Raw genomic sequence first — 16,174 nt, forward strand, 5'->3', positions numbered from 1 at the left:
ACTGTATGCCACTGAAGGATGCCCCTGTGCTGGGGGAATTCCCATATAGCTGGATTCATGGCCCCATTGTGTTGTTCAAGTGTTATAAAGGGGCTAGAGCAGACCTGACAATCAGATCCACAGTCTGTTATGTAGGTATGTGTTTCAAATAGAGTCCAATAGACAGAATGAAATGATTCTTATATTTAAGTATATGGCTCTCCAGACAAAAGAAAAGCTCTAACAAATTATTTTACATTTAAAAAGAGCTGCAGGGCGACCAAAGTGGCCCTGTAGGACAAATTCAACTCTGTTGTAAGCAGTTGTCCTCTGCTGACTTTAAAAGGTAAATTTGGCCCCATGTCTTTGTTTTCCTGCCATAAATTTAGCAGTTTCTTAGAACTAAATGAAAAAAAATTTCCATCCAGCTGAAATTTACAATATTTTGACATTTGTTTTCATCCCAAGTCAGGACAAAAAGTCAAAATGGTTTACTGCATGAAAGTTCAAAAAAAATTATTTGGAAATGTCAGAATGTTTGTTTCAACATTTTTTATATAAATGAAATGGTTCTGCATTCACAAATCAAAACACTTCATTTCAGTTTGTCAGCCCGAGATAAGTTTTATTTCAAGTCAGCATTAATCTCTGCAGCTTTCTGTACCACCACAGCACTCTAGGAGAGTTGTAGTTCCAGATTCCTCATGCCCTCAAGGGACCAGCTCCGCAACCAGAGTACATCTCCCATAATGCACCAAGCTCAGGCACATGCAAAAATTGTCAGCCTGAAATGAAATTTGTTTTAATTTTCCTGACAGATTTCTGTCTAAATTGATCTTTTCTGTGGAAAATTTCAATTACAATGACAATTTTCCAATAAGAAAATTTTTTATTCAAATTTTTCCATCACCCCCTAGTTCTGACCTTGTTCTTGGAATGCAGGTCTGGAATGTAGGTGATCTGGGTTTTCTTCCTGATCTGCCATCTATATCCATGGGCTCCTGGACAAGTCACCTAACCTCTGCGACCATAAAATGGGGTAATATTTTCCTATCTCCCAGGAAAGCACTGTGAGGGTAAATTCATTAGTGTCCATAAAGGGCTCTAAGCTTTTTGGGGCTATTATATAAAACTATAGACATACCATGCCTGGATATTTCAGCATATATGTCATAAAACTGTCAGATATTCAAAGGCTTCCCCAAAGCCATTCTGTCAGGCCTCCCCAGAATGGTTTTTAGGTATTTGGTAAAAAGAGCAGAAGTAAATTTGATGGTATCTCTCACCATCCCTCTCTCTCTGACACGAGTCCTATCAGGTTTTTTTTTTTTTTTTTACACAAATTGCCCTGTGAAAGAGGGCAATTTTTGTAGGTGTGATTTAGCTGAACTTTGTGTGTGTGTGTGTACACATGCACACACATGCTCAGGTAGCTTGTGATGCCAATCAAGTCTCACTAAACTAAACTGAATGCCATCTGTGAGTTAACCATCTAGTGCTGTCTAGAGCTCAACACCCAGAGCATCTACTACAAAAGTAGCTGCCTTTTTTAAATCATAGAATCATAGGACTGGAAGATACCTCAAGAGGTAATCTAGTCCAGTCCCCTGCACTCAAGGCAGGACTAAGTATTATCTATCTAGACCGGGGTAGGCAGCCTATGGCACGCAAGCTGATTTTCAGTGACACTCACACTGCCTGGGTCCTGGCCACCGGTCCAGGGGCTCTGCATTTTAATTTAATTTTAAATGAAGCTTCTTAAACATTTAAAAAATGTTATTTACTTTACATATGACAAAAGTTTAGTTATATATTGTAGACTTAGACTTATAGAAAGACCTTCTAAAATCATTAGCATGTATTACTGGCACGCAAAACCTTAAATTAGAGTGAATAAATGAAGACTCAGCACACCACTACTGACAGGTGTTTGTTCAACCTGCTCTTAAAAATTTCCGATGACAGAGACATCACAGCATCCCTAGGCAATTTATTTCAGTGCTTAACCACCCTGACACTTAGGAAGTTTGCTGCAATTTAAGTCCATTGTTACTAGTTCTATTCTCAGAGGTTAGGAAACAATTTTTCTCCTCCTTGTAACAACCTTTTATGTCACCCCTCAGTCTTCTCGTCTCCAAACTAAACAAATCCAATTTTTTCCCCCCAAATCTTTCCTCATAGGTCATGTTTTCTAGACCTTTAATCATTTTGTTGTTTCTCAGGACTTTCTCCAATTTGTCCAAATCTTTCCTGAAATGTGGTGCCCAGAACTGGACACATTACTCCAGTTGAGGCCTAATTAGTGCAGAAGAATTACTACTTGTGTCTTGCTTAAAACACTCCTGCTAATACATCCCAGAATTATGTTTGCTTTTTTTGCAACAGTGTAACACTGACTCATCTATCTTGTGATCCACTGTGATCCCCAGATACCTTTCCACAGTACTCATTAGGAGAGTCATTTTCCATTTAGTGTGTATGGGTAATTGATTGTTCCTTCCTAACTGGAGTACTTTGCATTTGTCCTTATTGAATTTTATAATATTTACTTCAGACCATTTCTCCAGATCAGTTTAATCCTATCCTCCAAAACACTTGCAACCTCTCTCAGGTTGGTATCATCTACAAAATTTTATAAGTGTACTCTCTATGCCATTATCTAAACAATTGATAAAGATATTGAACAGAACCAGAACTATAACTGATCCCTGCAGGACCCCACTCAATATGCCCTTCAAGCTTGACTGTGAACCACTGGAGGACTACTCTCTGGGAACAGTTTTCCAGAGATGCACTCACCTTACAGTCTAGATGGATCTACTGTATTTCCCTAGTTTATGAGAAGACAATATACAAAGCCTTACTAAAGTCACGATATACCACATCTACTGCTTCCCCTGTATTCACAAGGCTTGTTACCCTGTCAAAGAAAGTTATTAGGTTGGTTTAACCTGATTTGTTCTTGACAAATCCATGTTGACTGTTACTTATCACCTTATCTTCTAGGTGTCTGCAAATTGATTGCTCAGTTATTTGCTCCATTATCTTTCCAGCTACTGAAGTTAAGCTGACTGGTTTGTATTCCCCAGGTTGTCCTTATTCCCTTTTTCTAGATGGGCACTATATTTGCCCTTTTCCAGTCCCCTGGAATCTCTCCCATCTTCCATTATTTTTGGAAGATAATCACTCATAGCTCAACTATCTCCTCAGTCAGCTCCTTGAATATTCTAGGATGTATTTAATCAGGCCCTGGTGACTTGAAGATATCTAATTAAGTCAAAGTAATTAACTTGTTTTTTCACTATTTTAGCCTCCAATCCTACCTAATCTTCACTGGCATTCGTTGAGTTAGATGCCCAATTGCTACTAACCCTTTTGTTGAAAAACAAACAAAGTCATTTAGCAATTCTGCCATTTCTTACCTACCAACTCTGAGTTTGCTAAAATCTGCCTTCTTGAAAGCCATTATCTGTATTGTGCGGTTTTCCCTCCTATTATTCCTCAGAATCATGAACTCTATCGCTTCATGATCACTTTCACCCAAGTTGCCTTCCACTTTCAAATTCTCAATCAGTTCTTCCCTATTTGTCAAAAATCAAAGCTAGAACAGTCTCTCCCTTAGTAGCTTTCTCCAGCTTCTGAACATAAAAAAGTCTCCAATATTCAACAAGTTCTTGAAATGTAATCTGTGCCCTTCTGTTAGGATGACCAGACAGCAAGTGTGAAAAATCGGGACGGGGGTGGTGAGTAATAGAACCCTATATAAGAAAAAGGCCCAAAAATCAGGACTGTCCCTATAAAATCAGGATATCTCGTCACCTTACCTTCTGTGTTATTTTCCCAACAGATCTCTGGATAGCTGAAGTCCCCCATCACCATCAAGTCTTGTGCTTTGGATGATTGTGTTAGTTTATAAAAATCCTCATCCACCTACTCTTCCTGGTTAGGTGGTGTGTAGTAGACCCCTCCCATGACATCACCCTTGTTTTTTACCCCTTTTATCCATAACCAGAGACTTTAAACATTTCCATCTCAACCTCAGGTCAAGTGTATATACATTTGATATGCAAGGCAACACTTCCTCCCTCTTTCCCCTGCCTATCCTTCCTGAGCAAGCTGTACCTTTCTATACCAATAATCCAGTCATGTCAGGGAGAAAGTACTCTGAACCTGGGAGATGGAGGGAAATTAACACAACATTGACCAGATGTGGTGGAGTGCCCACAGGCAAGGAAGACATTCTGGAGACTCAAGTTGAGCCCTCTGGATCTGACCTGCCTTTCACCTCACCAAGAGACATGTCTCATCCCAGTAAATGCTGCAATCTCCCTCTCAAGTTCTGAATACACTTTCCAGTCTGTGTTCTCTCCCATGCAGTAATTCAAAAGGCTATTGGACCAGAGGAACACTATCAGTACCAGATGGCAAAAGCACCTTTCTTTCTCATGATCCATCCACTGGGCTGGATCATCCTAGATAGAGGTGTATACAGAGGGTTTCCTCAGCACACAGATCTCTCCTTTTCTGTGCAGGAGAGTGCTGCTACTAGAGCACCACCCCACAGATGCCCCTCCACTTGGGTGCTACAGACCCATTGCTCTGCTCCCACATTTCCATGTGGAAATCCAGGGGAGGTTATATAGCCAGAACAGTAGTGTTAGGGGAGACAGTGGTGCAATTGTTGTCCCTGCAAATAGCTCCTATTTTGTGAGCTTCCCTGTGAATCCCCAAGATTTGCAAAGTTGGGAAGCAGCAGGACTTTCATTGTCCACACATACCCCAAATCCCTCTCACCAGAATAAATGGTTCCAGTAAAATTCAGATGGAAATTACACCAAGTTTTCCTCCCCATCCTGCAATCCCTCCTGTGGGTTTATTTATGGGAGGAACCAATCTGGCCCACTGGTTTAGGGACCTCTAGAATGCAACACATCCAGATATCACAGAGACCCAATTTTGTACACAGAGCTCAGAATTATCTGAAAGATGTGTAACTATTAAAGTACTAAGAAAGCTCCCTATTGGCTCAGGCTGCTCAGGAGTACAAGTTCAACTTTCCAAGGTCACTTCAAACTTGGGCTTGCTAGATTGGCTCAAGTTCTAACTACACCTCTACCTCGATATAACGCTGTCCTCGGAAAGCAAAAAAATCTTACCACGTTCTAGGTGAAACGGTTATATCAAACTTGCTTTGATCCACTGGAGTGCACAGCCCTGCCCCCCTGGAGCACTGCTTTACTGTGTTATAGCCAAATTTGTGTTCTATTGGGTCACGTTATATCGGGGTAGAGGTGTATTTGGGACAGTAGCATTAACTAAGACTTTTAGCAAAAGTGCCAATTTTAGATCAAACCACACCCCCTTTTGGAAACCTTCCATTATAAACGCAGAAGACATGTGGGTATGAAGAACCAGACTTTCAGGAGGAAGGCAGAATACTATTGAATTGTTACTTGAATTCAGGAGCTGCTATTTGTCCCTCAGGCACTGAAATTAACCACACATTTTGGAGATCTACAGTTCAGTCCTAAGGAGATAGAGAAATGCCAGTTTTTAATTTAAACTAAATTTGTTAGCGGCCAGGATTACTGTGATTACAGTGGTTATTTATTTATGTTCTGGTAGCACCCAATGGTCCCAATCAGGATTAGGATCTCCTTGTGGGAGACACTCTACAAACACGAAGGTAGATGTTTAGGAGCCTAAGAATTGCCATACTTGGTCATACCTGAAGTTAATCTAATCCAGTAGATGACAGTGGCCAATATCAGATACTTCAGTAAGGTACAAGAACCCATCATAGTCAGATGTGGGATAATTTGCCCCCTAACCCTTATTGGTTAGAGATTAACAACCTGGGAAACAGAAGGTTTTCTCTCTCTTACAAAACACTTCATATTTTTATCATTAACTATTATTCTTATCCAGATAAATGTCCAATCCCACCTTGCATCTTAAATTGTTTCTCACAGGACACCGTGGAACTCATGGCCACAGCAGTCTGATTATATCCTGTGCAAAAAACAAAACAAAAAACAAAAGTCTCCTATGACCAATCTGGAATTTACCAGCTTTCAATTTCACTGAATGTCCACTCCTTGATTTATGAGATGGGGAGGGGGAATAAAGCTCCCAGTTGAACTATTCTGCACCATCCCCAATTCTGTATATTTTTACATATGCCTTTGAATTAAATCTTTTCAATCTCTCTTCATATGGAAGACTTTCCATGCCCCTAATCGTTCTTGTCACGCATCTCTGAATGACCTCTAATTTTGCAATATCCTTTTTGAGATGGGATAAGCAATATCATACACTGTATTCCAGAAGAGGAAAGATCATGGAGTGATGTAATGGCATTATCATACAAATTAGAATTAAAAAAACCCGTAAGGCTGCCATCCTGCATGCTGAGGGAGGACCAAGTAAACCCCAGGAAGGGGTTTGATTAACCTGTTCTTAAAACCTATAGTGACAGGAATTTCACAGGGAACCTGTTCCGATGCTTAACTAGCCTGATAGTTAGAAAGTTTTTCCTAATATCCAACCTAAATATCCCTTCCTGCCAACTAAGCTAATTACTTGTCCTACCCTTGGTGGACATTATAATATTTTCTGCATTATTCTCTACCTCATTCTTTATGCAGCCTCACCTCTTATTTATTTTGTTTACTGCAGTTGCACAATCCCCGCCTTGAAGAGCTTATAACCTAATTTAAGACAAACACAGAGGAATCATAAGGGGGTGTGTGGGAAGGGAAGAGATAAAACATGCAAGCAAAGTGATCAGGAGGAGGATAGCAGACATCATATTAGTTCCGCAACTTTTTAAAACATAATTGCTTTGCTTTATTTATATTAGAAATACTTGGAGACAGATTCTGGCCCCCATCTTCATCCATTTTGTACCATAATAGGGCAGTTGGGAGTTTCCCTGATGAAAGGAATCCCCACATGGTGTAAAGACAATATAAGCATATTCCTGGGTGAATTGGAGAGGAATGAGCAACTAGCACAGAGTAGGCCCTTGGGGGGAAAAAAACCCACCATTCTAACTAGTATAATTAGAGCACTCCTTAGCTTGATCCATGTTATACCAAGGGTCATGTTGGCACCCAGTCAGACCAGAATCAGGGTTGATGAAAGACAGCTTACAGCGATTTTACCCATGTACTCCTAGGGCCTGCACCAGGTGCATCTTGGCCAAATCTGAGGATCTGATCCTTGGTTTTTAGAGGGTTCATTTGGGACTGAAGGGAAGTGGAAGAAAGTGTTGGCGTATGAAAAGGAGATTAAAAGGAAAGGGAAGCTGCAACAGAAACAGAAAAGGGAAAGGATAGAAGCATTGTGGGCTGTAGTGATAAGACAGAGGCTGGTCTTGTGTTTATGGCACAGACCAAAGAGCTCTGACAGCAATTCCCAGCACCCCCACAGGTTTTCTGAGAGAAGTTGGACAAGTCTGTTAGTCGCTCAGTGCCTCAGTTTCCCATCTGGTTTTTAAAAAAAAAAAGGGGGGGGGGGAGGAGACTATTAATACTTACCTAACTCAGTGGTGCTGTGAAGGTAAATCCACAAATACTTGTAAGTGCTAAGATACTACTGTATGGGAGTCATACACATAGAGCTATAGAGAAAGGGTGTCCAGACCCAATAGGAAGATCACAGAAGTGTTGAAGAGTCCAAGCTTCAGACTTGAGCAAATCTGGATATCAGGAGGCTGCAGATTTTGTTTGCTGTGGGAAGAGGGGGAAGGGAGGCCATCGAGCCTGATAACCCACACAGATATGGTGGTGGGTGCTGGAAGATCATGATTCACCACCTATGCCTTATCTGTAGCTGGGGTTGGCTGCTTTAGCTCAGAAGTGTTAGTTTTGATTTTTTTTTAAATGCATTTTCAAATACATTTCTCAAAGTACACAGAGCAGGAAGGACTTCTGTAACATCAGGCCTTTGGCTGATCAAACAATCTAGCTTTACACACACACACACACGTGCAGATTTCACCTGCACACTGAGGAATCTCACTTATTCCGCATGTGCAGGGTCAACTGAACATCGGGAACGGTTACTAACAACATCCTCATTTGGTAAAAACAAACACACACTATCAAGCACTATCTACAATTAAGACACACTATTTGGCCACATACAAACATTTTCACCAGGCTACTAGAAGGCTCATTACTGACCTAAAGTCTATGTCAGAAAGCAAGTTGCTACCCCAAACCACTGAAAGAGCGGTTCAGAAAATGGCTACACATTTGCTTGTTTGTAAATAACAGCAAAATGTGTGTGTGTGGGAGAGGGGGTGTTAATTTTCTTTGTTTCAAAATGCAGCTAGACTGTATTTGCTAAAAATTTTCCATGAAAAAAAGTCATCCTTAGACCAACACTAGATGTGGAAAATTACAGTCCAAAAAGTAAAAAAGTTTAAGAAAGTGATAAGCAACTGGATAAAAACCCTTTAGGAGGAAACTTTGGGATAACTGTAGTTAGGGACATTGGTACAAGCTCCACCCTGTGTGTGTATATGCATTATGATTAACCCCTTTAATGCTGTACTGGAGATGCTAAGAGTCTGACTGCACAAGCTCTAAGGATGCAAATCCTGGTGAAAGAGAAGAGGGTGTTTATTGAACAATTGTGTATGGTGGGGGTGGAGATAGGAAATGCTGTTATGTATTACTTAAAAAGGAAAAACTGAAATGTGGGGAACAAAGAGGGCTCAGTCCGCAGCTGTATCCAGCTATGGCTATATATTGTCTTGGTGCCATTTGTACCCCTCTCCCCCACCTCAATAACTAGAACTACACATCACAGTAGATTGCTCTTTGTTTAAAAGTACTACCAGCTACCAAGGAGAGCCCCTAGTTGGTGTCAAGCAGTCATTCTTGTTCTATAGTAGCTTACATTGTAAACTATGCAAGTCTAAAATTGCCCCAGAGGAATTCCCCCCCCCCCTTCAAAAATACCTACACACACAGGGCAGAATTCAGCTGTTTAGCCAGGCCAGGGTAGAAACAGTGCAGTCTGAAAGTCTGTGTATTTGGGTACATTAACGCCCTCAGCTCCCTTCCACCCACCCTCTCCACAAAATCTGCATTTTATTTATTGATTGGGTGTACTTTAGAGATTGGAGGAAACCCTAATCCCACCCGCCCCCTTCTCCTGGAAGAGGGGGCGGAGGCAGAGTGGCTGCAGTGCGAGCTGATTGTGCTCCTGCTCCGACCTCCAACAGCCCGATCCGCCTTTGAAGTTTTCCACCCCTCAACTTGAAGTGAGATCGATTACAGAAGAACAACAGGGACAAAGAATCTGCTGCTTTACGTGCAGCCACTTTCCCACGATCAGGGCAGCCAGCTCGACAGCAGCAAGGGATCACCGCTTTCCCCAGGCTCCTCCTTGCTACCATTCAAAAAACCTACACACGCCCCACCCCCAAGCCCTGGTTTTGCCGGGGAAGGAGGGAGGAGGTGGGAAGATTAACAAATGAAACAGAGGAGGGGGGAGTAGCCTTTGCCGGCTTGATCTTTGCAGAGGAAACGGCAGCGGGCCAAAAAGCAGCGTATTTAAAAAACGCGAGGACGTTTAAAGTGCAAATAAATCATAAAGGGACGTAAGCGGCTGAGTTGAGCTCAGCGGTGAGCAGGCCCCTCCCCGGGCCGGGCCTAGTCCCGGCGCGCACACCCAGTCCCAGGGGGAGTGTGCAGCACACCCAGGCGCTCGTTGCGCACGCGGGGCGGACTGACGGCAGCTGCGCTGGGCCCAGTTCAATCGCGGCAGGACAGGGCGTGGGCTACGTGCCCGCGCTGAACAGGACAAGTCATTTACCTTCGGGCCCGGGAAACACCGTTGTGTCATTGCGGCCGCGGGGCCCGTGCAGCCAAGGGGGGGGGCACCTGAAGAGCGATTGTCTGTCCCCCCCCCCCATTCCTTCCCGCCCAGAGGCAGGGGGTTTGCACCCCGGCGGGGGGGGGGGGGACGCGCCCCCCGAGCTGCGTGCGGAGGGGATTGAAGGCGGGGCTGTTCCCCCCCCCCCCGGGAGGGAAACTCCCGCAGGTCGGTGCGTCCCGCGCCCAAAGGGGGGCAGAGCTGGGTGCGCCCCCTGCCCGGGAGGGAGACCGGCCTGTTGCCCCCGCCCCCTCCCACCCCAGCGAGTGAGCGCGGCGGGGCCCCCCCACCACCGAGCGGAGACCGCGGCGGCAGCACAGCGAGATGTGCTGGGGGTCTGCGCACCGCTGAGCCCGCCCCACGGCGCCTCTGCCGGCCTTGCCCCCGCCGCCGGGGCAGGCAGAAGAGCGGCGGCGAGGAGCCCGCGCGAGCTCAGCCCGTGGCCGCCCGACTTTCCTGCCTGGGCGCTCCGGTCCATTCATAAAAACCCCTCTGGCGGCAGGGACCCCCGGAGCAGCGGCTGTGCGTGCAGGGGGGATTCCCCCGCCTCCCCCGTCCTACGACTTTGTTTATGAAACACACCCCTGCTCCCTCCTCCTCCTCCTCCCGGGCTCCTCCTCCCCAGACTGCCCGGCGTCAGGGCCGCGAGCGAATAGGAGCAACCCAATCAATAGCCCCGGCCGCAAATTACAGCCGGAAGTGTTAGCAACACCCCGGCTCCTAAACAAGATCGATGACTTTCCACTGCGGCAGCCTCCTGCTCCTCCCCCGCGCCCCAGGCCAGGCGGGGGAGGCCGCCCCTGCCTTGCCACCACTCACTGCCCAGGAATGGGGAGCGCGTGTGCGGCGGGGCTGGGGCTGGGAGTAGCCCGCCCCGCAACGCGCCCCGCAGCAGGGCCCCACCGAGCTACCGCGGCCGGCGATCCCAGCTCCCAAACTGCTCAGCAGCCGCTGATCGAAGGAAGCGGAGCTTAAATCGGAGGCTCTCAATTCTCAATCCAAAACCCACTGCCCGTTAAAATGTCCAGGCACCACGTGGAGCTGTGTTTGGGCAGTGCCGAGCCCTAAGTGATCTTGATGAGGACCTCTAGGCGGTAGCCGACTATAAAATAAGCTAATAAAGTGTTTTCATGTAATGCACCTGCCCCTATGTCCTCTGGCCAATAGGCATTTTAAAAAAAGGAAAAATGTTGCTAAAAATGTTTTACTTCTGCTTGTTTGTGTGGGTCTTTCATGCATCAGCAGGGAAAGGGACTAAGGACCCCAAGCACCTCAATGAGTTTTATGTGGGTGGACCACTGAGCCCACAAGGAGCGATGTTCACACTTCAAGTAGGCCTGTATCAGGGCCCAGGGCAGGGGTAGTCAATAGGTGGACTAGAAGCCAACTTTGGACCGCCAGACACTCTTGAACGGACCCTGAAAACTTTAATATAAATTTTTCTCTGGAGTCTGGACCTTGCCCAAGAAATTTGGACCTTGACAACAATAAACTGCCAAGCGTTGGCCTGCAAAGAACACGCTGCAGGAAGCAAAGTAGCTACACAGGGGAATGAATCAGTGTAACTGACTATGTACAAATAACTCAGTTTAGCAAGGTGCTGAGCATTCTGCAAAGCAATCCAGCAAAGCACTTAAACCCATGAATAGCCCCACTACAGTCAAAGGCTGAAGTCCTGACTCTATGCTACTATTCACTTAAATAGAGCCACGCCATAAAGGTCTTAAAATTAAGCCATGTGCTTAATCCTGGCCAGAGTGTTCAGTACCTTGCAGGGTGGAGCCAACATACACCAAGTAAGCAGACTGAAAATATATATATATATATGACATTTTCTTGTGATTGCTCACAATTATAACCATCTGAGGTGTTACAGGCAATAATATTTGGTAAGCAAAATTCAGACAAATATGATTTTTAAGGTGACCATGTCCCTATGCACTGGGTGCTCAAGCTAAGAAAGAACAGCATTACCATTCTCTCCATATTTTATGTTTCTTTAAAGCCCTGGCTGTCAGGGTATTACATGGGAAATTTAGTCTTCATTTAAATAGAGAGAAAGCGCTTCTAGCCCTTATGGTTACAGAGAAAAGCATGAAAATGTGATCTGAGTGAACCCCACAGTCAAATAAAAATAGTTCAAATTTAAAAAAAAAATCTCATTCTTTTAAGACAATCATGATTTGAGGGGGTTTCATGGTTTTTGAATACTTGGGATTGGAATACTGGTTACACACACACACACGGGAAATTATTGTGTTTTCTGCTTATTGCTATTTAGTCATTTTAGGGAGTTTGATTCATACTAAAAAAACAAATATATTCCTTCTCTGTAAAATAAGAATAATCTGACTCAATGTATTGATAGCATAGGTGTTACAGACATCAATCCTTACAAGTACACAGTTAGAGATCAGTTCTATGTGATTTGAATAGCACTAAGTACACTATTACAGGACCTTGGCTTAAAAATCATAGTTCATATTCTGTAAATCAGTGGAACTTCATGAGAATTTAGCCCATCTTGTAAATATGTCATTTTTACCTATGTTACTAATAAGAGCTTAGTTATTAAAAGTGGAAGTTTTTAAAAATCTAATTTGTTGCTAATTTGGCTCCTTATTTACTTCTTGTTTTTCTCAGATTGATTTTCATCACAATTAAGTCAGTTTCAATTTTGTTTATATTCAGTTTCTTAAAGCTGTAGTATTTGGATTTCATGCATTAAAAAGGAATGTCTAGTCATTTAACACAAATGGTTTTCATTGGATTTTTTAAAATGAGGAAATGCTTCTATTCATCTTAGGTTTTATAAAAACTTTCTGTTCATTTTTTAGAAAATATAAATGTTTGTCATATTTAATTTGACAGTTTCTCTTCAAATAGTAGAAATAATGCCAGTGGTTCCAGAATATACTATTAAAATTGCAATAAAAATATGGGCTCTACATCAAATACGTTTCTCTGTGTTTGTGGCATTGGCCACTGTCAGGAGACAGGATACTGGGCTAGATTGGACCTTTGGTTTGACCAGTATGGCCGTTCTTAAAGTTACACAGAGTTGTTATAGTCTTTACACAGACACACATGAACATACATCTATATCTAAACATAATCACACACAAGTATTTATTGATATATTGTTTTGGACTAGGACTCTGATTTTCCCCACAGTGATTTTATTGTATTTAAAATATAGTTCAAGTGTAATACTTACTTTAAAAAAAAATAAGGTTGCAAAGTCAAACACTCAAAAAAGTTAGAAATTGCCAGCTCAACTTAATTTGCCCCATTTGTGCATCTGCTTTATTATGCAATCTTTAATTACCTGATTACATGCTGGATTTTGTTTTTTTAATTGTAGCCTTGAATCTTTCTATTCAATATTCTTTTTTATCCTCACCATTCAATGTCTGGCCCCATGCATTTACTGCACACCATTTAAACCCTGCCTGGTATGAATAATTATTAATTTCTCCATGGGTTTTTCTAGGGTGCTCTCAGTAGTATCTCAGTACTTCTGAAACATTAGTGAAATTATTGATCTCTGTTGCAGCTGTGATCAGTACTTCTGCAAATCAGAGCCAGAGTGTCTCAAATTGGGCATTTACACACACACAAAAAAAAATGATGATTACACAGGCAACCGTAATTCTTAGAACTTCCTAACTTTTGAGTTTTGACTTTGCAACCTTAAGTTTTTTTAGCATAGTCTTTTTGGATGCAATATGAATTAAACTTAGGATTTCAACATTGAAGGGGAACAGAATTCCTCTTGTTTAGTTCACTACACCCGATACACATTTTATGTATCATTAGAAGCAGTTAGTGGCCTTCTATCCCCTTATTGCTGAAAGCAAAAACAAAGGAAGCTTTTACTACAATAGCATTTCATCATAGGGGGCTCAGTCCTGGCTTCCATTTAAGCTAATGAGAGTTTTGCAGCTGACTTGGGAGGGACCAGGATCAGCTAGCCAAGCCACATTAAAATAAGATTACATAAAAGGAAAAAAAAAAATCAGTTGCAACTGCTATAATCAGAGTATGATAAGTTATTTTTCCCCACTGATTGATCTATCCCAAGTATAAACAAGTGTAACTACATCCCCTCCCTCCTCAAAAAACCCTACTGGTTCCTCATTCATTTCAGAATAGGGTGCAAAACTGCCCTCCATGGACTTGCTTCAGAATGCATCAGAGACCTTGTCTTTCTACTCCACTCTCTGTGCACATCTTCCCCCTTCCATCTGGGCAACTGTGGGTACAAGAGCCTTCTTCTCTGTAGCTCTTACCATGGGAGACAGCCTTCCCATTTGCCTCCTCTTTGCCCAGGGCCGTAACCAAGGTGCAGGGCAAATGGGGTAGCCACGGAGGCAGAAAAATGGAGCAGAAACAGAAGCAACATGTGAAGCCCAATGCAGTGACATGATTAGGCTAGCCCCACAAGGCGGAGGTCAAGGAGGGAACACCACTTACATCCCTGGACTCACCTCAGTGAGTCACCCAACCTATGTTGTTTCAGGGGTCACAACCAAAAAAAAAATCTAGAAACATGTGACCCTGCATGCCCCTCCCAACGTGCAGCCTTAGTGCAGAAAAGTTACTCCCCAAAATGAGAGGGGGCACAAATACGCTTGCTGACTCAGGATGCTAAAATGCCTAGTTAGGCTCTGTCTTCACCTATTTATTTTTCACAAACAAAAACAAACAAAAAACCCACCCACAACCTCTTTTCTCCGTTACCTATAATTGACAGTTTATTGAACACCAATATTATTTAACTCTATAAAGCATTGTGGGATAGAGTTTGTACCAAAAAAAATGCTGTACAAAAAAAAGTTGTATTGAATTGTTAACTCACTGGTTGCCTCTGCTTTGTGTCTTGTGAGCTAGACTGATTGTGTTTATTCTACACACTCATTATATATATTATACACACACTCTATACAAGGGGTCCTCAACCTTTTTCTTTCTGAGCCTCTCCACCCCCCAACAGGTTATAAAAACTCCACGGCCCATCTGTGCCACAACTTTTTCTGCATATAAAAGCCAGGGCCAGCATTAGGGGGTAGCAAGCAGGGCAATGGCCTAGGGACCCATGCCACAGGGGCCCCTGAAAAGCTAAGTTGCTCAGGCTTCAGCTTCAGCCCCAGGTGGTGGGGCTCTAGCTTTCTGTCCTGGGTATCAGTGAATTTAATGCTGGCCCTGCTTGGCAGACCCCGTAAAGCCTGTTCACAGTCCCCCAGGGGACCCCAGACCCCTGGTTGAGAACCACTGATCTATACAATAAGGGGTATGTCTACACTACGACATTAGGTCAATTTTATAGAAGTCAATTTTTAGAAACCAATTTTATACAGTCGATTGTGTATGTCCACATTAAGTCGGCAGAATGCATCCTCACTACCGTGGCTAGCATCAACTTACAGAGCAGTGCACTATCGGTAGCTATCCCACAGTTCCAGCAGTCTCCGCTGCCCGTTGGAATTCTGGGTTAAACCTCTAATGCCTGATGGGGCAAAGATATTGTTGCAGGTGGTTTTGGGTACATGTCATCAGGCCCCCCTCCCTCGCTCCCTCTGTGAAAGCAACGGCAGAATCATTTTGTGCCTTTTTTCCTGGGTTACCCATGCAGATACTATACCATGGCAAGCATGGAGCCCGCTCAGCTCACCATCACCATATGTCTCCTGAGTGCTGCTGGCAGATGTGGTACTGCATTGCTACACAGCAGCAGCTCCTTGCCTTCACGGCAGATGGTGCAGTAGGACTGATAGCCATCATACATCTCCTGGGTGCTCCTGGCAGACCTCGGTGAGGTCAGTCGGGGCACCTGGACAGACATGGCTATCCTCCTCTTAGTGCACCAAATGGGAGCCAGAGACTCCAGTCATTCTCTTCTTTAAGTTTCATCTCATGGAGATTCAGTCCTGCCTGGAATATCATGTGAGCTGGAGGCTTCTGCCTCAGGCTGCTCTCCCAGCCAGCAGCACCGCATGGTCACACCTACCCCAGCCTACCCCTTGCTCCCATGGCTCATGAAGCCTAGACAGTAGTAAGGAGCAACTATAGGCTGAGCAAGTGCAGAATGGTGGTAGAATGTGCTTTTGGATGTTTAAAAGCTCGCTGGCGCTGTTTGCGGACTAGGTCAGACCTCAGTGCAACCAACATTCTCATTGTTATTGCTGCTTACTCCATAATATCTGAGAGAGTAAGGGGGAGATGTTTATAGTGGGGTGGGAGGTTGAGGCAAATCACCTGGCAACCAATTTTGAGCAGCCAGACACCAGGGCAATTAGAAGAG

At 43.8% G+C, this 16,174-nt stretch overlaps 1 long non-coding RNA gene across 2 annotated transcripts; it reads right to left on the minus strand.

Moving 5' to 3' along the window:
- Positions 1–597: 597 nt before the first annotated feature.
- On the minus strand, positions 598–7,668 carry LOC120395865. Of its 2 annotated transcripts, none has more exons than XR_005592863.1 (4): positions 7,521–7,668; positions 6,633–6,689; positions 5,926–5,991; positions 598–764 (listed from the first exon to the last, which is right to left on the minus strand). It is a non-coding gene; the product is annotated as an uncharacterized LOC120395865 (long non-coding RNA). The 2 variants fall into 2 exon arrangements; XR_005592862.1 differs by lacking the exon at positions 598–764 and adding an exon at positions 911–1,047.
- Positions 7,669–16,174: the final 8,506 nt, after the last annotated feature.

The sequence above is a fragment of the Mauremys reevesii genome, linkage group 1, assembly GCF_016161935.1.
Source record: "Mauremys reevesii isolate NIE-2019 linkage group 1, ASM1616193v1, whole genome shotgun sequence".
NCBI classification, from domain to species: domain Eukaryota; kingdom Metazoa; phylum Chordata; order Testudines; family Geoemydidae; genus Mauremys; species Mauremys reevesii.